General features: G+C 44.5%; 1 protein-coding gene and 1 long non-coding RNA gene across 12 annotated transcripts in view; one reads left to right on the top strand and one right to left on the bottom strand.

Moving 5' to 3' along the window:
• MYO1B (myosin IB) overlaps positions 1–2,749 on the bottom strand; it is a 181,137-nt gene extending 178,388 nt beyond the window's left edge. For 3 of the 11 annotated variants that reach the window (XM_023622244.2, XM_070242056.1, XM_070242061.1), the window contains exon 1: positions 1,803–1,954. The gene's annotated coding sequence lies outside the window, so the exon portion shown is untranslated. Of the gene's footprint in view, positions 1–1,663; positions 1,967–2,521 lie in introns of those variants that run through there. The other 8 variants (XM_070242066.1, XM_070242067.1, XM_023622243.2 and 5 more) reach the window with 8 other exon arrangements.
• On the top strand, positions 1,221–17,105 carry LOC111768774 (uncharacterized). The gene is made up of 3 exons (XR_002801307.2): positions 1,221–1,523; positions 3,195–3,519; positions 16,482–17,105. It is a non-coding gene; the product is annotated as an uncharacterized lncRNA (long non-coding RNA).
• Positions 17,106–20,982: the final 3,877 nt, after the last annotated feature.

The following is a 20,982-nucleotide window of genomic DNA, read 5'->3' as shown; positions in this document are numbered from 1 at the left end:
AAAAGACAAACCCTCAGCAGTAGCTCATACAGCTCTTTTCCATTACCATTTAGTGGGCACAAAACATTTTTTCCCCCAGAGTAAGCTTCTAATTCGCCTTCTAAGCTTACGAGGCTTTCAAACTAGGTTCATCCTAAAACACATGGCCAAAGGGGTATTTACCGGTGGACCCGCTGGCTTGTCAACGAGGCAGCACTGTGTCATTCCCCAGCCCTGCCTGCAGCCACACTACTATAACTGAATGTCTCCTAAATTATCACCACAGTAATTCTAACCTTCAGCCTGAGTTTGGGATCCTTCCACCAGGGTCCCATAGGCACAAACCATGAATGCCTGGAAATGTCAGCCTCCTCCCAAAACAGTTTTGCTTGAAATACCCCATCCAAAAAACAGTCACGATGCCACTCCCCATGGCTCCCTCCCGAGGTCAGCCAATCCTCTCCGGTTTCTCGATTCCAATCTAGGAAAGGGTCATTTAACAAATGCCCAACATATTACATTTAATTCTACCTCCTCCCCAAAATAATTCCCATTCACCATAATGCTAAGTATTCTGTTTCTTATTCCAGATGACCCACACTGGGGGAGCGAAAGCACAGAAACCTTGGCTTCTCAACTCAAAACCCAAACGCTGGTGTGTGTGGTGTGTTTTCCGGGAAGAACCGTAAAAGGTTTTTCAATTCAGTGTTACATAATCTGATTCATTTATTTAGCAATGTCTAATTTTCTGGTGGTTTCCCCCTGAACATTCCTGAAAAATGGTTATACTACATTACAACGGAGAAAACTATTTGGTGTCTAAATCGATTCTATAAAATTTGCCTCCTACCCATTCCAGCCAATACCCACTAGCAACACACACAGATCCACAGGCACACACATACACATGAATATCCTGATTCATTGCCCAAAAACAATTCTTCTCCCATTGTAACTAACAAGATTTGATTTCAGCAAACTAACATTGGGAGCGCCTACAACTCAGGGAAGTACACAACTTGTTGCAGCAATAAATGCTTGGCCGCAGCCTGAACAAAGCAGTACAAACAAGCTCCAGAAACGCACACGGCCCTTGGACAAAACGTTGTGTTTGTAATCAACTCCCCAATGCACTCTCATCACCCCCTCCCCAACCCTCTTCCCCTGCCCTGACTCGCGTTCCTAATCTGGTTTCCATTCCAGCCCCGCCCCCTCCCCTTCCCTCTCTGGGACCGTGAATCAATCCCTTCCCCGGCAGGAAACGAGACCCAGGGCAGCCCCCTCCGCTGCGGCGGAAACAAAGGAGGACAGCGCAGGAAGCCCCATCGGGTCCGGAGTCCCTTCTCCCACGCCGCCGCCGGGGCACTCCGCACCTGAACCCCACTCCCCAGGACGCCCCATTGTTCTCTCTCCGCTTTCCTTCCCGGAGGAGGCCACCCCATGTCCTTCCATAGAACCAGGGGGCCAGGAAACAGCTGTGGGCCAGAGAGATGGAGGGGGTGTGAGTGAACACGAGGAAGATCTGGATCCCACTTTGCCCACAGGTACGAGGGGGATGGGGCAAAGTGAGAACAACTTAGTTTACGAGCCCTCTTCTCTCCCATTCGCCCCCGAAGCATCTGCCGTCACGACCACCCTGCGCGCCCTCCCGCGTGCGCGTGTTCTAGCCGCAGCGCCGCCTCACCCGGAGGACGGAGCCGCAGCCCCCGCTGACCTGTCCCCGCGCGGGGGCGGCGGGCCACCGGGACCCGGGCACAAAGGCGCGGGCGCCCGCCTTCGCGCCGCTCGCGCAGGGCCGGGGGACAGGGAAGGCGCCGCGCTACCTGGCCGGGCGCGCTCCGCGCCGCGTCGTCCTCCCTCGCGCCGGCGGGGTTCCTGCGGCGGCGGCCGGCCCTGTGCGCCCGCGCTGGGCTCCGCGGCGCCGGGGCTGCAGAGGCGCGGCGTGCGCACTGCTCGGGGCGGCGCGGGCGCGGCCACTCCCCTCCGCCCGCAGGCCGGGGGCCGGCCGAGGGGCGGGGGCGGCGACCTCGCCGCCTGGGATTCGCCCCGCGGCGCGCCGGCGGGCCCGGGCCGGCCGCACAGCGCCCCCCGGTGAGCGCGGGCCGCAGCCTCCGCACCGGGGCGCCCCGACGGGACGGGGACGGAGACGACGGGGCGGGAGAGGCGGCCGTCCCCTCCCAGCCCCGCGGAAGGCGCGGTCCTGCCACCTTTTTCACTCCCGCATTTTCTGACATCAGACGAGAAATATAATTACCGGGCGGGGGTGGGTGACAGCTCGAAGCCAGCCTGGGGGCAAATACCAGCAAAAAGTGGGAGTGTTCTCAATTTTTCTCCACCTCTAGATAGAAAAAAGTGTCGATGCCCAAGAATATCAGAAAATATCAATTTGACCAAAAGACAAAGAAAGTGTACTGAGTGGCAAAGTGCTTTTACAAGGTTTTGACATCTATTAACTCGCTCATTCTCACATAACGCTAAGTAGACACTGGCCAGTTCTCTGTTACAGGTTAATAAAAGACAGTTTGAAAGAAATTGCACATACCTGTGCACATCTGAATATAGCGCATTGACTGGCACTGGGTGACACGAGCAGCGATGGGGTGTTAAAATTCTTGGGCACGTTGGAGAAACCAGAGAAGCAGCACCTCTAGCTTCTCGCTCCAGGCGCCCCCGCCTCTTTGTAGAATTCAGAACAAGCCGCTTGACCCAGTCCTGGTTTCCTCATCCCCGGGGAGGGAAGGGTGCTCACTCAAACTTACTCACTGGGTGAGGTGAGGATTACTTAGCTAAGGTGTTAAAAGCACTGTAGACACAGTAATTATTACTCATGGTTCTAACTGCTTTATCCTATAATGAAATAAATTGCCATAAATGGGGCCAGGTTTACACGGACTGACCTATATCTGGAAACTGTCACTAAAATGAGGTGAACCAAAGAATTCAGACCATATATAGTAACTCTGCTCCCCACAGACACAAGAACCACAGGCACTGGGATTTGTCAAATGCCACCAGTAGAGTTCGGAAAGGTGGCAGTTCCCTCAGATTGTATCTGCTGGGAAATGTACCATCATTGATGACACCATCAGCATCAATGCAGATTTGCAGAAGGCATGATAATGGTCTAAGCTAAGACATACTGAGTACCAGGTACTGTTCTTGTTTAATCTTCCCCAAAACCTAGGAGGGGAGTTACCCTCATCTTTGTTTTACAGACCAGGAAAGCCAAGAACAGAGAGATCTTCCAGATAATCAATGGCTATGCTGTTTTGAAGTCATGCCCACAGATTCTTTGACACCCCTGCCCTTAAGGAGTGGAGTCTAATTGCCCACTTCTTGAATATGGGCTGGACTTAGTGACTGGATTCTAGTCAATAGAATGCAGCAGAAGTGGTGCTCCGAGACTCCTGAGCCCCGCTCATCAAAGGAGCTACAGTTTCCACCTGGCTGTCTCTTGGGACACTCGCCCTTGGAATCCAGCTGCCCTGCTGTGAGGAAGCTCGTGCCACCTGGAAGGCCATGTGCGGCTGATGGTGCCAGGTGAGGACCTAGCATACAACCAGTATGTGAGCCGCCACACCTGTGAGTCAGTGAGCCTTTGAGGTGACTCCAGCCCCTGTCACTGACTGACCACGCTGCATCAGAGTCCTAGAGAGAAAACCTAGCTGAGCCCAGCCAGCGCCCAGAAACTTGAGAGAGAGAGCAATAGTAAGAGGTTGTCCTCGAGGGGGCTGCTACACAGACGCTCAGAACATGGCAGAGCTGGGATTTGAACCTGGGCGGTCCCACTCCAGTCTCCCATACAAGCAAGAGCACCACCCCCCAGCCCTTGATCACCCGGCCTAGATAACACCCTGGAGACGCCAGCCTTCACAGCAGGTGACATATAAACCTGCTACCTGGCAACGCATTTTAGACTCACTTCTCCATTTCGCCCATCTGATTTTAGGTTCCCAAGTGACTGCTTCTAGCAGTTTGGAAATTAGGGCACCTCTGACCTCTGCTGTCCAGTCCAGCTTTTCAAAATAGCGGAAATTCAAATGGCGGGTTCACAAAAATAAAATGGAAACAAATGGTTTGAAAGAGTGGGGGAATTCTATCACCTTTTGATCTTGAAAGATGGCCAAGTTTTCATAAAAAGTAGGTTTGGGACAAGTCTGTGCTGAGTAGGATTATTGAGAGAGCTGCTACGAGGAAGGTTTTGGAGCTCCTGCCTCAAGAAAGAGAGAGGGAACGTGGTTATACTGAAACAGTCCCGCCTCTAGAAGGACCTTGTCCAGTGGGGACACTTGAGTCTTTCTCCCTGTTTCTCAGCAAGTTCAGAAAAGAGAGTATTAGAAACTGTTGAATCTATCCTAGTAAACACTGAGAAAATGAACCAAGAAGCTATTAGAAAGCCAAAAACATTTCTAGAGCAAAGCTATGCTTCTTTTAAAAATACCGTTAACCTAGTTTTCATAAATCTCAAAACCCAAACTTTTGAAGACATACCACGAGGTTTTAAAATGCCTTGACCTTCCTGGCTGCTCTTTTCAAAAGTCCGTCAATCAACAACTTTTGGATTTTAGAGATGCAGATTACAGTTGTTCTAATAATTGGCAAGAATAAATAATAAGTCCACCAACTGCAAAAGCATTTTTCACTTTCCCCTCAGTCTGTTTGGAGGAAGTAGAATAATATATGAAGACGCAGAAAGACTGTTATTAAGATTTCAGGGTGAAAAACATAGATTATCAAATTACAGGAGTAAAAGAATATAGGAAGTGGGCTTGACCTCAGTGAAAACATGCAGCGATTCCAATTAAAGCCAGGGAAATCCTGCCATCCTTGTGGGAAAATGGAGAAACTAAAGCACATCTGTGTGTGTCCCAGGTAGAGAATCGCCACTAAGTGTGTAGGGTTGTTTTGTTTGGGAGTTTTTTTCCTTAGTTGTTTTTATATGAGCCCTTTTTAAAAAAAAAATTAAAAACAATTCAACATTGGGGAAAAGACCACCGGAACGACCCCATGACCTGCTTCTGCCTCATTTTGGGCTAGCAAACGAACAGCCGGCTGGAAGTCAGTGTTAGATTTGCCCACTGGCCTTGTCTGCAACTAGCTTCAGCATTTTAGCCAGAAGGCTCATGGTCTCTCTGTTTAGCTATTTTGCCTCTTCTTGAATGGATTAAGGGCCTTCTAGTTCTAAAAACTCTAAGAGCCTTTGTCTTTGCCGTCGTTTCTCTCCTCGTCTACCTACCCAAACACTGGCTTTTCCCCCACTTCACTTATCCTTTCAGAAGAAACTCAGTTCACCTGTTCCTGACCATCTTCTGGAACTGGAGCCCACTTTCTTTGGTAACATCTTGATGCCTCATCTTCTTAGTACCTATTAATTTGCTCCAGGTTTTGAAATCTTTCTAGTTCTTCTCTTTTAAATGGTTGGCCTCTCCAACTGGATGGTAGATCTCTAGATTAAAGGAGTAATTCAGTTTGAAAAACCAGGCCCAGGACAAGAACTATCTCAGAGAGCTTACTCTGTTCTGGAAGATGTTCTAAATCTCTACATGTATGTTAATTCATTTGACCCTCAGCACAGCGCAATGAGATAGGTTTTTATTATTGTCCTATTTTACCGATGATGAAACTGAGGCAGAGAAAAGTTAAGTTACTTGCCTGAGGTTACACAGTAAGAATGTTAGAACCGGGATGTGAATCTTGTCAGTCCAGCTTCAGGGCCCAATCTCTCACCTCAAGGCTGTCTACCTCCTCTCACATAGGTGAGCGTCTCATCTGTAAGCTTTTTTTTCTTTCGTCTCTGAAAACAAGTATTGTCTTATTTCTTTAGCATCTCTCTCTTAGTTTAGAATACTGCTCCGACTGCTGTATGCCCTGAATTTGCAGTTCTTAAATAGTCCGTGCAAAAGCAAATCTTCTTTATGTATTTAAAGAGTGCTTGGAAAATAAATGCTTAATGCTTAAAGTATTTTTTGAATTTCAGATTAGGTATTATAAAAAATATCTCTATAGCATTTTCAGCCTCCAGGACTCGGCAGTAAAAATACAACTCTTCCTGGAAGTCTTTAAAAAGCTATAGATAGAAAGTGGCTGAGCTTGAAAGGTCCCATCACAAGAAAAAAATTAAAAATTGTGTAACTATGTACGATGACAGATGTTACCTGGACTTATTTGGCGATTTCGTGACCACGTGGTGATACAAATATCAAATCATTACATTGTATACCTGAAGCTAATATAATATCAGGTCAATTATACCTTAATAAAAACATTAATAAATTTTCAAAAATTAAAAACTGGATAAATGACAACTAGGATGGTAGAGAATAAAAAGACTGATGGAATTTCTCCCGGGCAGAAAAATTCACTAAAGCCTTTGAAGTTAAAAAGAGAAAAATTCGAAGAGCTCACCAATAGGGTTCCTTAGAGCAATTACACTGTACGAAGATCAAAAACAACTATTCTTTCTAAAAGTGTAACAATGTAATGGAGCACTAAAATCAGGCAGTGAAACTCAAAGTGTAATTTTTTCCTCCCCAAAATGCATTTGTCTGCAGCTCAGAATACTCTGAGTCCTCAAATAAGTAATAGACCCATTTCCAGGAAGTTTAAATTGCCTGAATTTTTCCCCCGACATTTTATAATTTAGCGTTTTGTGATTGCAACTAGTAAAATAATTGTCTTTTTTATTTTCTCTCAAGCTGTGACAAGTTAGTACCATTATGGCAAAACTTTGCTGTTAAACGATAAATCAATCTGGAAAATGACTAGACTTTTTTTCCAATCCTTTTTAAAGAGCGTTTTCATTTTCCTCATGATAACTGGGGAGCTTGTCATCTTGTTGCTGAGGAGACCCGAGGAGGACTGTAAGGAAAAGCAAATATTCTGGCTAAGGAAAGAAATAGTGGCTGTCTATAGCAAAGGAAGAGCGGTTTAGCAAACGTATGAAGTAGTATTCTGTTTCTGCCTCAGTCCCTAAAACTGAATGTCCGTTTATTTGAGTTTGGTGTATACATTCATCACGGGTGTTAGCATATGAAAATGCTGATTGAGAAAGATAATTGTGTAACAAAAAATATTTTAATTTATTCACCACCAAGACGACATATAATCCAGGTTTAGGGACTATTGACTAAATAAACCAAAATTTCACTTGGAATATTAAACCGAGGTTGCGTAGTAGCTTGCTCGCTGTTTCAGCAGCGTTCTCAGTCTTGACATCTCTGTCCAAGATGAGAAGCTCCGTGAGGCAGAGTTTTTGTCTCTGTGGCTCACTGTGGCATCCCCAGAGCCCAGGAACATACAGGGTACTCAATAACTATTGTTGAGCTGATGAAAGAATTTCATAAATTATTATTATTACTTTAAGTAAATTGAACTGACCTATAATCTCAGTGAATACTTCCAGATGGATCTTAGAGCATTGCACGGTAGAACAACAGCGGGTCCTTGCTGATGGGTTCCCGGGGGTGATCTCCTTCAGCTCTGAATAAAGCTGGAAAGATTTTAGAGAGAGCAACACCAGAGCACTGCCACTCATGCCGAGGAAGCAGCGGACCACGTGAGCCAGGACGTTGAGGTCAACCCAACTCCCAAAACAGGTGTGACTTCTACCGAAAAGATACATAATCTCCTTTCCCATCAGACACACCGAAACCTGGGTGTTTCTCTCGAAATCCATTCATGTTACTATGGCTAAGAGAAGGGAGCAGACACGTCCCAGACTCTCTGGGACCCTCTTGCCAGGCTTCAACCTCACCTGCGCCAACCCTCCTTTTGGTGAGTGGGCACTTTACAAGTTCTTCCCAGATCTTGAGTCTGGACCTGAAATGACCTTGAGACAGCTCAGGGTGCTCAAATGTTTTCTCCTCCCGTCTGAAAATTGCTTCAAAAAATTCCTGTTCTCCTAAAGTCTCCTCAAAACCTGTGTCTACTCCCTGAGGCGTCCTGCGGAATCGTGCATGCTTCTGCAAGTCCGCAGTTCCGTTAAATTGGAAAGCACGTTTTATCACTTTTGTTTTCTTTATGAATCTTTATCAGCCTAAAGCACCACCCAAGTGTGTCTTGCGTGTGGGAAGAAGAATCTCTTTATTTCCTGTCATTTCGGTGCCTGAATGCTTTGGGTCCCATTGGGTGATTTTGATGGGTGCTGCAGTTGCTCTAGATTATTGGCCATAGAAGAACCTCAACACTGGGGACGCCTTCCATTCCAGTGCCTGTGGTCAGACGCCACCACCCCCGGGCCAGAGAGTGAAGCAGATAAGACTTGCCCAACATCGATATGTATTTATGAAGTGTCTACTCAGCCCTGTGCTGGCACCATCCCTAGGATAGGAAGGTAAATGTGACAGTCTGGGTCTGGGACCTTCCAGAATTCAGGGTCTAACTTCAGGTCCTTGGCACCTTCTTCGTGTGAATGTAACTGCCTTTTCCTTTGTAATATCCTCCCAGGCCGCAGGCAAAGGAGGGCCCTGCTGCTGCTCTCAGGCTCCCCCAGGGCTCACCGTCCCACCTCCTCATATGCTGCCTCCAGGGTTTTTACGTCAGTGATGTACAACCTGGGGTCCAGGGGCTACAATATAGTCCCGGATTTCAATTCTCAGTAAAAGAAAGCGACCTTCATTTTCCTCCATTTCAAACATTTAAATATCACATTTCAAATATTCAAAAATTTAGTAGCTAAAAGACATTTTTCTAGTCAGTAAAATAAAACGTTAAAGAAACAACTTGAGTTGTCTTTTCAACTGTGGCCTCCTATGGGCTTTGGGATTTCAAGTTATATTTACTTCTTTTTCATACAAATAATGTTCAAGGTTTTGTAATAACAAACATGTGTTATTTTTATAATCAGGAAAAAATAATAAAGCTATTTTCATCTTGGACAAAATATGTGGCCTGTAAACTTTTTTTGGTTGTTTTTCTGAATTGGCCCTGATGAAAAAAATAAGTAAATAAACACTGCTCACATGCTTTTTCTAATACCTTTCCATCAGAACGTTTCAGTGCTTGATGATCTTTTCCATCATGATATGCTAGAAACTGGCAAACCTGATATCTACCGCCTGCTGAGTGAGAGTTTGTGTGGCTTTGAATGCAGGCTACTCAGATTTGGTTTTTTTTTAAATTATTTTATTTAGATTATATTGGCTTATAATATTGTATAAATTTCAGGTGTACATTATTTTCAGTTTCTGTGTAGACTGCATTGTATTCACCACCAATAGTCTAGTTTTTATCCGTCACCATACACATGTGCCCCTTTACCCCTTTTGCTCTCCCCGCACCCCTCCCCTCTGGGAAACACCAATCTGTTCTCCTTATCTATTTGTTTGTTTGTTTATCTTCCACATATGAGTGAAATCATACAGTATTTGTCTTTCTCTGTCTGACTTATCTTGCTCAGCATACTACTCTCAAGGTGCATTCATGTTGTTGCAAATGGCACAATTTTGCCTTTTTTATGGCTGAGTAGTATTCCACTGTACATATATACCACATCTTCTTTATCCAATCATCGAGGATGGACATTTGAGTTGCTTCCACATCTTGGCAATTGTGAATAATGCTGGTGAACATAGGGGTGCATATATCTTCTTAAATTATTGACTTCATGTTCTTTGGATAAATACCCAGTAGTGGGATAGCTGGGTCATATGGTATTTCTATTTTTAATTTTTTGAGAAATCTCCATGCTGTTTTCCATAGTGGCTGCACCAGTTTGCATTCCCACCAGCAGTGTGTGAGGGTCCCCTTTTCTCTCTGCATCCTCTTCAACACTTGTTATTTCTTGTCTTGTTAATTATAGCCATTCTGATGGGTGTGAGGTGATATCTCATTGTGGTTCTGATTTGCATTTCCCTAATAATTAGTGATGTTGAACATCTTTTCATTGGCCATCTGTATATCTTCTTTGTAAATGTGTTCACCTCCTCTGCCCATTTTTTGATTGGGTTGTTCATTTTGTTGTTGTTGAGTTGTATGAGTTCTTTATATATATATTGGAAATTAACCCCTTGTCAGATATATGATTTGCAAACATTTTCTCCCATTTGGTGGCTTGTCTTTTCATTTTGTTAATGGTTTCCTTTGCTGTGCAAAAGCTTTTTCGTCTGAAGTAGCCCCATTTGTTTATTTTTTCTTTTGTTTCCACAAGGTGCTTGGGTTTCTTTTCTGCCTGTTCTTTAATGGGAGACGAGCTTCTTGCCATTTCATGCAGTCTTGTTGCCCACAGGTAGTGGGCAGTGTGTGGGAGGCTTTAACGGTGATTAGGAGTGCTGGGGGAAGTCTCTCCACCACCAGCCTTGTGGCTGGCTGTGATAGCCCCCTCAAAGGAGGAGAGGGCTGTGGAGACACAATCTACCAAAGGTGATGCATCCAGGATCCTTGGGCCAGTGTGACAGCCTTGTCTTAATGCAAAGGGAGAGTAAAATCAAGATTTTAGGTAAAGCTGATAGAGATGGGGGGGTGGGGGCGTGTGTCTGCTAAAGCTCTCAAAAATGGCTGGCCCACTAGATACATGTGAGAACTTATGTATAGAATCTTCAGATTCCCAACTAGCTGTTTCCTAGGTTAGTTACTGTTACAGACACCATAGTTCTACCTGGTTTCCATTCAATAACACTTCATCCAGGACTCCTTGCTTTTGAAATTAACCCTGGAACTTAAAGATTGTAACCCCCGGACCGTATCAGTGTGCTGAGATGTCCAGGTGAATTCTACGTTAGTAACCTCAAGGGGTGGTAGGGCATATCAAAGTCTTAAGGAGTGGATGATGTTTTATTCTATATTATAAGTATGTTTTTGGAAAAAAATGTTTCTTTTATAATGTAAATTGTTGTAAGTAAAATTAGAAAAAATCTGCTTGCTGGGTAGAAATATTCAGACGATTGAGCCACAATGCTCAGGGAGAAGAGGACTCTATCTGATCAGAATTTTGGGGTAATAAAGTTGCACTCTTATGTTTATTGAAAAAGGATCCCAAGTCTTCAAAGCTCTCTCTCCCAACAGTCAAGTTTGGAAAGCTTACTGGACATGTTCTGTCTACTACCTCACCTCCCTTTCATACTCCAACCCTTTGCTCCTATGACGGTGTTAAAACATCTTGCCAGTGTCCTCAGTGACCTTTCAATTGTCACAGCTTAAAGGCAGTTTAGGTCCTTGTGTCACTTGACCCCTCTACCACATGACCCCTGCTACCTTCTTGAACCACTCTTCTTAGTTAGCTTCTGTTTGCCAACCTCCCTTCTTCTCCTCTTAATGCTCTTGCTGCTTTTTCTCAGTATTATTGAGCATTCCTTTGTCTCTACCTTTCCCCCTTAAATGTTGATGGTACCTTAGGTTCTCAACTATTCTCAACTCTCTCTTCTCTCTAATCTCACCCACACCCAAGGCTTCAACGACTGAAGACTCCCAAATTTCTGTCTCTTAGGCTCAAGTTCCATACATTAAATTGTCTACTGAACATCTACCTCAAACTCAATATGTTCAGAACATGAAAAGGGAAATCATCATCTCCACCCAATCCCAAGCCCATTCCCTGTCCTTTATTCCTAATCAGGGTGAATGGCACCACTATCAATCCAGTCACCCAAGCCGGAAGCAAATGTCATCCTAGACTCCTCTCTCGCGGTCATCTTCTGAATCCCATCAATCTGGGTGTTCCGTTGTTATTCTGCCGTATAGTTGACTCAAAGATCCATGCTTTTTTCTCCACACTCATTGCCCCTGCCTTCTTACTCTTAGAGCCTTTGGCTTCAGGATACTCCCTTGTTAGTATGGCGTGCATATGCCTTGTGCTTCCTCTCCAGCCCATCTCCCACCATGCACCACCCAGGCCCTTTGCACCAAGTCATTCCAGTTCCTGATCTCTCGAGACTGTCTATCTCTTCCTTTGCTTATGCCGTCTCTGCTGACTGGGATGCCTCTCCCTCCCTTTTCCCCTGGCCAACACCTTCTCATTCTGGAAAACATCACCTCCTCTGAGAAGATCTCCTGATGCCCCAAAACAAGAAAAGAGCGCTTCTTCAGTGCTCCAATAACACCGACTTCTGTCATAGGATATACCATACCCTGATCAAATTACCTGTTTATCAGTCTCTTTCCCTACACTGAGATAATCTTGAGGGCGGAATCATGTCTTATTTGTTTCCTCATTCCTATGTTCTAACATAGGTCCTGGAATATAGTAGCAATCAGTGCTTGTTGCATGAATGAATGAATGAATAAATGAATACTAAGCGTTTCCAGTATCTTCTTTCATGGGTCTTGCATAGTTCTTATCACTCAATTTGAAGGATTATCCCTTTCCTCTTATAGCAAGCCTCAAGAATTTTAGTGTAATAGTCTCTTCTAATAGGCTCAAATACAACAAATAGCTAGAGTTGTTTAAAAGAAAACCAATTTTTCCTTTTTAATCAATCTTGGAACCAACATCTCCTATTACTTCTCATATATACTCTCACGCCTTGATGCTAAAGGATTCTCATTTCTGTAGAAACAGATACACTAGGCTGACTCCGCTCAGCTTATCACTAATGTTCCATAATGGTTTCTCTCTCTACTTCAGAGCCCGTTTGTATGTTTTTCCTAGTCTTCCTGCCCAAGTCAACCCATAAATATTTTTAATCTATGAACTTTTAAACTCGAAAGGATTTATTGGGCCACTTTAAATACTTATTTATTGCTTGCATGGGACTGAAAGATCACAGTGGCTTAGGATCAATTGCATTTCATCTTTTCAGTGCTTATTTCACAGCTGAGCACTTCTCAGAGTTATGAACATGAGTCCAGCCCCGGACAAGCCATAGCAAAGGCCAGAAGAATGAGCAAAATTATCCACCCTGGAACCCTCTTGGGATAGCAGGGACCGAATAGGCAGCTCTTCTGTGACTTATTACAGAGTATATGTTACACTAGGCCCCAGATCAATCCCAAAACGGAAGTCTTGTGTCATGAGTCTTTCACCACAGGAAAGCAATGTACACATACATTCAACAATAACACTCCATAAATCTCTGTCCCAATTACAGAACTTCATCTCATGTGGTGCCAATAGAAAGAGAGAGATCTCAAAACAGCAGGAGGAAATTACTGTTTCATGTGCAGAAACATTTAATATCACTATAGAGGAATCTTTTAACACAAGTAAGACATGGAACTATCTGTCTCAGGATAAGTCCAAAAGAAGGAAGAATCTCTCCAAACAGCATCTGAAAGATTTTGTATTTTGAAGTTAAATTCATCATTTGCAAGGAAGAGAATGAGAAGAAAATACGTTATTTATAAAACTATGGTTACTTACAGAGGCAATACCCAGGGTATCCTGAATATGGACGGAAGTATAATATATGACCGAGGACCATGTGTGAGGCAGGGGGCGGGGGAGTCTTAATCTGGAATCAACAAGCCTGCTGAGATTTATGGCCAAGTTTGTGTGTGTGTGTGTGTGTGTGTGTGCAGGCACACACACGCACATGCTCACTCACAATCACGGCACGTATATCTATTTCTCTGGAGAGAAGTTTCTGACCAGTCCTCGGATTCTCAGAAAAGGACTTTGACTCACAAAGTGTTGTTGCAAACCACTGCTCTGCGGCAAATATTTCCCAGATTCATAAACAAGATGTGTTGCTGTCAGGTGAGATGCAAGGTTATTGAACACAGTGATGACCAAAACTATATTACTGGAGTCCTGAGGCAGTGATGCAAAGCAGATGGGACATGCCCACTCGGATCAGAATATGAAAGAAAGTCACTCAGATCTCACATATCGTTTTGCCGTAAAGCCCATATTAGTCAGGTAAGGGCAGAAAATCCTCCTCTCCATGTTTAGGAGAGTGCAAGCAACAGGATTCCCTGGGTGCACGGAGAAAACGATGCTTCATCTCTTTCGCTAGTGCACCACTCATGTGCACCCCAAATTTACCTTTGACATTGAATCTGACAGCTGTTAATTTCATAAGGTTTACTATGTGTAAAAAAACCCAAAGGAACATATAATAAGGTCATGCATAGCAGCATTCCAATCTGGAGAACTGTTGACCTGAGATGTTGCTGTTGTGGTTTGTTGTTGTTGCTGTTTTCTTTCTTTCCTTTTTTTTTTTGGTGAGGAAGATTAGCCTTGAGTTAACATTCACTGCCAATCTTCCTCTTTTTCCTGAGGAAGACTGGCCCTGAGCTAACATCTGTGCCCATCTTCCACTATTTTATGTGTGGGATGCCTGCCACAGCATGGCTTCATAAGCAGTGTGTAGGTCTGTGCCCAAGATCTGAACCCTGTGAACCTCAGGCTGCCGAAGAAGAGCAAGCAAACTTAACCACTATGCCACCAGGCTGGCCCCACTGTTTTCTTTTTTTAATTGTTTTTTTTCATCTTTATTGTTTTATTACATCGAAATGATGATTAACTCTCATGTCTGGGAATTTTGTGTCTCTTTTTCCACATGGTAGACCTGCTAACACATTAATCTAAATGATGCCTGATTCAGTTATACACGGAGAAGTTTCCATTACCATGTGTAAATTCGCTGACCTCATTAGTCCAAAAATCAATTCATTTGTATATGAGTATCATTTATGTAAATTATACTGTTAAGATTTAAGCTATTGCTTGAGTGTTTTCTCTTCTCCACCTACAACTCATATTCTCCTCTAGCAGAGTTGTATAAGCTGTTGTAACAAATAACCATCCAAATATATAATGGCACAAATGCAATAACAGTTTGTTTCTTGTGCATGTGCCAGCTTGAAGATGGTGCTGCTGTTCAGTAGGCTGCCTTCTTCCATGTGGTGATTTAGGGACCTAGATGCGTTCTGTCTTATGGCTCTGCCATTTTTGAGGACTTGTCATCTAGATTCAGCTTATGAAGCCTTTATAAGACTTGAGTTTTGAGAATTTCAGATGAGGTTATAATTTCTTAAATAGGTTTTAGAATACTGGTTTATTATAAAAGGATATAACTCAGGAACAGCCAGATGGAGGCATAGAGATGCACAGGACCAGGTATGTGGAAAGGGCATGGAGCTTCCATGCCTTCACTGAGCAAGCCACTCTCCCAGCACCTCCATGTGTTCACCAACCCAGAAGCTCCTGTTTGTTATTGTTGTCACGTTGAGCCCCCTATTTCAGTTGGGGCCCAACTGAAAATAGAGAGACCACTGTAGGTGTTTCAAACAGAGAGAATTTAATAGAGGAACTTGTTATACATGTGATGGAAGAACCAGAACTGAGGAGTTAAGGGGTGGTGGAGGTGACCCCAAGATTAACCACAGTCAGAGCCATTAACCTCCCCCACCTCTATGGCTGGAAGGACTCAGGGAGAAGGTGGTGTTATCAGAGCTTGGAAGATGGGATCATCAGAGAGAAGGCAGGAGCACCGAGGGAGAATTCTTGGCAGATGCTGAGACCACAAAGGGAGGGGCTATCTGACAGCAGCTGGAGTCGTGGAGGAGAAGCAGCCACTGCAAGAGAAACACACTCAAAATGGAGGGGAAAAAAAAGAGGAGAAACTCTCTGGCTCTCCCTTCCTCCCACTTCCCAATCTTCTGCCTGTGCCTCCTATTGTCTCAGCCTACGTGGAAGCCAGAGGGCAAAGAAGCTGGAAAATTCACTTCTTCATGATAGAGAGCAGAGCAGGGGAAAGGCCAGAGCCACCAGGCAAATGATCGGCACATTTCTTTTTTGAAGATGATGTTGAGATGAGTCTGCAGAGGAAAGCCACATGGCTATGGAATTCTTTGTTGATACGGGGAGGGGAAGGGAGGTCAAAGGAAGAAAGGTAGGAAAAGAAGAGGAAGTGGCAAAGATTGGGAGTCAAGAAGAGTTAGAAGAGAAGGGGGGAACCCCTCTCCAAGTTTGCTAGAGCAGCCGCTCAGATCAGAAGCCCTGTTTACACTCACGTACAGTGGTGGCTAGAACAGGCCGACAGAAGAGTCAGAGAGCTGCAAGCGACCTTAGAAACCAGTGGAGAACTAAAATCCAAACTTTGATGTTGTTGAAGTTTGTTTGCATTTAGTTCATAATTGATTGAAGTTAACGTGAATTTAATTCTCTCTTGTCAAAATGGAATTTACATATCTTTCAAGAGTCTTATGAAGGGATTTCAGAAAGCCAAACCACTGTGGGGCCTTGTATTGAGCACAAAGGCAAAAGAACTGAGAACAAACAAAGCAACAGAAAAAATGTGTGTAGGGGGAGAGGGTGTGGGAGACGAGAGCCCAAGGGATTTCTTTAGCAATGTTTGTTTATGGCTGTTTCAAATTAAGGAACTAATTTTGGATTGGGGAATAAATAAAGTTCCTTGAGAAATAGAGGACTATTGCTAAGAACACAGCACTGCCTGTAGTTAAGCAGGGAAAAAAAGTCTACTCACACTTATACCTGGCTTGTTTATTCTGTGGTGTTAAGGTGTTTGTGAAAAGAATCCAATGCACGCTATTTTTCCTAAAGTTTCCTGTTTACCTGCTCATGCAGAGAAATAACCAGCCCCTCTCCTATTTTCCTTACTCAGGTCCGTGATGAGAGCATCTCTTTAGAAGAGGCAAGAGAGGCACCCCTGGAACCCACATCAACTCTTTCAGGCACCATTCAGTCACAATCCAGAGCCTGGTACTGTGTTCCTGGCTTCTGTGGACTCCCCTTCATGGGCTGGTGCACATGATTTTTGTCAGATGAGCAAGGGTGTCTTGGCCCAACAATATGCTTTGCTTAAGAGCTTAGTAGAAGGCAGTCCACGTGGAAACAGTTGACCGCTCTTGAAGAAGGCCAGTTGTCGGTGTGAAATGGAACCTCCAGAGCAGGGTAGCCGGAGCCCCAGGCTTGGCTGCCCTGAGCCGCAGGCATGGGTTTGCACAAACTCCATTCCACTGCTGTTGACTTCACTGGGCCAGGCTCAGCTGCATGAGAAAGGAAGCCTGCCTGAAGCTCTAAAGTGTCTTATAAAATCATCCTGCCAGTATTAAGACCTCACCCAGAAATAGTTTCAGTTTTTGCGTTTGTTTTTTGAGCCATTCAAAGAGAATATTGCTATGGGAAAGTTCCCCTTTACTATTCAGTCTCATCAGCTGAGTTATTAATGGAAAGTAGTTCATGGCAACCATCTCTACAGTGCCAATAAATGCCTAGTGTTAAAACAGCCAATGAAACGTTGGTCTTCTTATGTGGATCTTCTTAAAATAGTACCCTTGGTCCTACCTTTGAGAATGCTGAAACACGCCATTTCTGAAACATGTCTTCTTAGTCATTCTTGTCGTTGCTTACAAGCCCCATTTTTCAAACTCTTGAATGTATCAGTCCATGCCAGGTAAAAGAGATATTGGTATGGAGAGAGCATGAGATACTAATCCTACTTTTAAGAGTTTGTGATCGTCAGTTAAATAATCAGTCTGAGTTATCAGCTCAGTGGCTCTTTTCTCTTCTCCACCCCTGAAGCTCCTTAAAATGGCAATCATTTTATCTACGTGTTTTCAAGTGTCTATATAAGCCAGGCACTGTGCTTACTTCATTTAACGCTCACAGATATCCTAAGCAGCAGGTAAATTAATCATGCCCATTTTAGAAAAATGGAAGTTGAGGTTCGGAGAGATTAAGTAATTTTTCCAAGAGTTACACGATTATTAAGCAGTGAAGCTGGGATTCAAACTCTCGATTTCAAAGCCCATGCTCTTAACGACTATACTCAGGACTGCCTTTCCAGGGTGTGCAAGCGGGGCCGTAGCACAGGGCCTGACCCCTGGAAGGGCCCCACACTTGGTTTAATGTTCTGCTGTCACTGTCTTGAAATTCTCAATAATTCTTCATCAGGGTTTCTGCATTTTTCTTTCGCTGTAGGTCCCACAAATCTTGTAGCTGATCCTGAGTATACTGTATTTCCTGACATCCTAGATGAATACTATATGTAGGAGTTTAAAATTTGTCAACGAAAATAATCCATAGCCAATCTATAGACGAAAATTTGGGAGAGTTTATTCTGAGCTAAAATGTGAGGACCATGGCCCAGGGCCTTTCTTCCCAATGGAAGAAAGGGCACCGAAGAAGTGGGGTGTACAGAGTGGTTATATACCCCCAAACAGGATGTTTCACATATGATTGAAATGTCCATTTTACAATAGTCGCGAGACTGCTCTGTCGGCACAGCAATTGATGGAAACAGCAGGTAGGTCTGCTGTCTCGGTGAACACAGCAGGGTGGCAGGTCTGCTGCCTCGAGCTGGGTGGTCACAGGTGAGCTGGGTGGTCAAAGGTGAGCACAGCAATCAGTTCCTAGCCTAAGGAAAGATGCTTATCCTTAAGGAAATGCCAATGTGGGGGGAAGTTGCACCTTTATCTTAAGGCCATTGGTTCTTGCCATAGGAAATGTTTTAAAGCAGATATGCAATGTGTGCTCAATGGCCACAGTCAGGCCCTTTTGGAAAAAACAAAGTCAGGCCGAATTAGGTTTATACCAAATGGCTTCCTCTATACTCCAATATATCCTATTGCTTGCCATTTCTATTTGTCATATTCTTCAGGAGTTCTTCCTCTAAAAGGTAGAACCAAACTCTCGCCCCCACTTGAGTGTGGGCTGGACTCAGTGACTCTCTTCTAATAAACAGAATATGGTAGAAACCATAGTGTGTGTCTTCACCATCGATAATAAAAGGCGTTGTGGCATGTGCCTTGTTCTTGAGTCACTTGCTCTGGGAGGAGACAGGTGCTTTGTCATGAGGACAGTGAGCAGCCCTTTTGAGGCCCACATGGTGAGGAACTGAGGCCTCCTGCCAGCAGCGGTGTGAGCGACCCATCAGCCAAGCATTCTGTGACTACACCCCCAGCCCAGAGCTCAACTGCACCTCACAGGAGAGACCCTGAGATGGAACCATCCAGATCACTCCTTGATTCCTGACCCTCAAAAACTGTGTGAGATAAGTTTGTTGTTTAAAGCTGGGATAATTTTTTGTGCAAGAATAGATAACAAACACTCCATATAACCCCAGAACTCAAGAAAGGAGAAGAACCTTTGATTAAAAGGCAAATGCATTCACCAGTATTTTGTGCAACCTTAAAATTAATCTTGTTGTCTCTTCAAAGAACGTGGATGTTATATTTTAGGGGACATGACAGCAGTGCTCTTCAGTGAGTGTCAGAGGGCTTCTTTCCACGTGATCTCTGTGGGAAGGCCTTCCTTGAATTTGGGGACGCACCTTTTGATTGTAACGCTTGCCAGCCTGTCCTGATTTTTAATCTACAGACCACCAAACACCTTTCTTCCACAAGAGCCACCTCCCTTCTGATTGAGAAGTCTCTTGCCCTTGGTGTTCCTGGTCTGCCACACCTATGCCACGTGGCCTGGAGATGTACTTAAAGGTACTCTGACAGCATTTCTTCCACCTGCCTGGCATGGAATTGGGTCACCTGAGCTTGCTCCTCCGCAGCTTCCTGGCTTTCCTGCTGTCACCCACCTGCCCAGGAGAGTAACGAGGGATAAGCAGTCCCGAGGTGCTGGTGGACTGCCTCCATTCTGTGTCCTTGTTCTTCAGGATGCAGTCACGCGGGTTCAAAGGAAAGGTGATAATGGTTAACAGATGACAACAATGGACTCACGTGGAAAATAGACCCAACAGGGCTATGCAATGACATCCAAGCGTCAGAGTCATAAGTGTCAATTCTAATTCAACTTCCCAGACGTTTAAAATCTGATGCTGGAAGTCAAACAGCCTCTTGGTTAGGGACTTCTCTCATGTGTATAATGCTTAAGGGCTTGCCTGAACCAGAACCCCTGGCAGCAGATGAAACGAGACTTCAGCTCCTCCTCTGCACGGTGGGGAGATCTCATACATAACAAGTGAATTATGTCTACTTTAACTTGGAAAGTTAGAGCGACATAGCGCCCTTTTCACACAGCCACAGATGAAGTAGAAATTGTCTGCTAAGGGAGGACCATGTGGGCTAGCCTTGTTTAAAATGTAGGCTCCACATTCTGCTTTTTACTTAATTATATAAGGCAAAACAAAGGAGGAGGGTGTTGATAAAGAGTGGGGAGGAGGGGCCCAGAGGACTGACAGGAGAATTGTATGATAATCACTGTTCTGTAGAACCAATCGTGTACCCATAGTTCTCAAGGAAACCCATTCACTTTACATTATCTGATTATTCTGATGGCAGATGCAGCCAAGTAAACCAAAGCCTAATACACCTAAATGAGCTTTTTTTTTTTTGGTGGAAGATTAGCCCTGAGCTAATATCTGCCACCAATCCTCCTCTTTTTGCTGAGGAAGATTGGCCTTGAGCTAACATCCTTGCCCATCTTCCTCTACTTTATATGTGGGACGCCTGCCACAGCATGGCTTGACAAGTGATGGGTAGGTCTGCACCCGGGATCTGAACCAGCGAACCCCAGGCCACTGAAGCAAAACATGTGAAATTGACTGCGCCAGCAGGCCGACCCCTAAATGAGCATTTTTTACGAGAAGGCATAAGAGGTTCATTTATCAGTCTGACTAGTTTTTTTCCAGTGCAGTAGCCCTCTTCTGACTCCTGTTTTTTAATCGAGAGCTTCAGATGATGAGAGCTGAGCCAATCAGCCCCTTGGACAGAGGACAGGTGACAGGGGACAGGGAAGGAGCTGCCAAGAGAGGCCCTCTTTGTTGCTTCTCATACCAGGCACGTCCTGACCTCGATGCAGACAGGACCAGCCAAAGCCATGAAGACTTGTGCTACCTGAGGTTACTGACTGATTTACAGGGTTTTCATTTGTTTTGCTCTCCATATTTTAGGACGTCACCTCTATGAAAGCAATGTCTGTGATGTTCATAGTTGTATTCCCAGCCCCAAGGATGGACCCTGACACCTTGCAGCCATCAAGAGATGGATGAAGGAAGGAAGAAATAAACTCACACTTTGCGGAATTAAATAAGACTCATTGCTTCCGGAGTGTCCCAAATAACAAGCCTTATGACCCCAAACAACCAGTAGCAATCTCCAACATTTACTCATCATTTATTGAGCAAGCATTTAATGAGCCCTTACTGTGTA

The sequence above is a fragment of the Equus caballus genome, chromosome 18 (assembly GCF_041296265.1).
Source record: "Equus caballus isolate H_3958 breed thoroughbred chromosome 18, TB-T2T, whole genome shotgun sequence".
NCBI lineage: Eukaryota > Metazoa > Chordata > Mammalia > Perissodactyla > Equidae > Equus > Equus caballus.
The sequence above is the reverse complement of the archived record's forward strand: the minus strand, read 5'-3'. Positions and strand labels throughout refer to the sequence as shown.